General features: G+C 38.3%; 1 long non-coding RNA gene across 1 annotated transcript; it reads left to right on the forward strand.

Annotated features, from left to right (window-relative positions):
- The first annotated feature begins 77 nt into the window (after positions 1–77).
- On the forward strand, positions 78–1,304 carry LOC107682896 (uncharacterized). The gene is made up of 3 exons (XR_001633618.1): positions 78–270; positions 977–1,093; positions 1,221–1,304. It is a non-coding gene; the product is annotated as an uncharacterized LOC107682896 (long non-coding RNA).
- Positions 1,305–1,310: the final 6 nt, after the last annotated feature.

Here is a 1,310-nt window from a genome sequence, read left to right on the forward strand (position 1 = left end):
AAAAAAAAATTGAAGTTTGTCTTTTCCCTTTTAAAAACATAACATTTTTGTTTTGTTTCAAATGTCACGACGTCAACGTTTAACTCAGTCCCATGATTCCTTGCGGTGCCGTCGATAACAACAGCCTCGATTTGCAAACAACATCGGAGCAGCGTATCTTAGATCCATTATCAACATATTCTCATTTTTTTCAAGGTTTACACTCGATGTGTTTGTTTTGGATAAGGTTCTGTTGATCAGATTATAAATTCACCGAATATCGTTTTCAAGGTAGGTCCGATGATTCAGATTAGCCTAACTAGCTGCTCGGTAATCCATTGTGAAACACCAAACAAGATGCTAATTATCAGTGCAGGACAATACTGTTGTTTTATTAATACGTACACTTAGACAGCTTTTATTCAGCTGATATAACGTTATATCGATGAAATAATTCTCCATAAACGAACACTGGTGTTAATAGTTAGCCGTGTTGACAAAGGAATGCAGTATCTCTTCATTCAGGACTGAGAGTAACTTAATTGTGTGGTAATTGCGTTCTGGCATTACATTGATATTTTTTCTTAACGTTACCTGTTAGTAAAGAAGCATTTAACGTCTTTAATCCGCAATAAAAATGTGTACTGTGAGATATGCTGTCATTGTTTGCTTAGGCCACCAAACGAATGCATTTAAGGTCTTTTATTAAATTGTCATGAATTGGGAAATGCAGTCCAGCATATTCTTGTCTCTATGTTGCTATTATTTGGTAGATGTCGATTTGAGCAGCTGTTTTCTAACACCTGCTTATGGGGTATTGAACAGATGGCATCTGCTGACGAGTCTTGCAGCTTTCTGCCTCGTTAACCAGACAACAAATGAACGCCACCTAAAAGTTTATACCTTTAACAATAGCTGCATCGTTGTAGCCTTCTCATAAAATAATGTTTCTCCCATTAAAAAAGGGTTATATGTTGTTTCCATGAATGCATTTTAGGCACCGTGCCCCTGGATCTCCACATTCCCACATTTCTGAATCACATCCATGGATCAGGACTATGAGCGCCGGTTACTGCGGCAGATCAACGTCCAGAATGACAACACCAGCCCCATGGTGAGTCTGTCCTCTTGAATATTGCAGACTTGAAATTGTGTTCATTTTTTTTGTGCAATTTAAATGTTTTTAAACCCATCCACTTCAGACTATTCATTTGATCTGATTCCTTATTTTTTGTATACAGAAAGTAAGAGATGTGATCTGTCACCTGACCCCCACCCCTGAGTCGCCGCTGTCATCACCAAGCAAGCATGGTGACAGATTCATACCGTCT

Source organism: Sinocyclocheilus anshuiensis, unplaced genomic scaffold, assembly GCF_001515605.1.
Source record: "Sinocyclocheilus anshuiensis isolate Anshui unplaced genomic scaffold, SAMN03320099.WGS_v1.1 C32698621, whole genome shotgun sequence".
Taxonomy (NCBI): Eukaryota; Metazoa; Chordata; class Actinopteri; order Cypriniformes; family Cyprinidae; genus Sinocyclocheilus; species Sinocyclocheilus anshuiensis.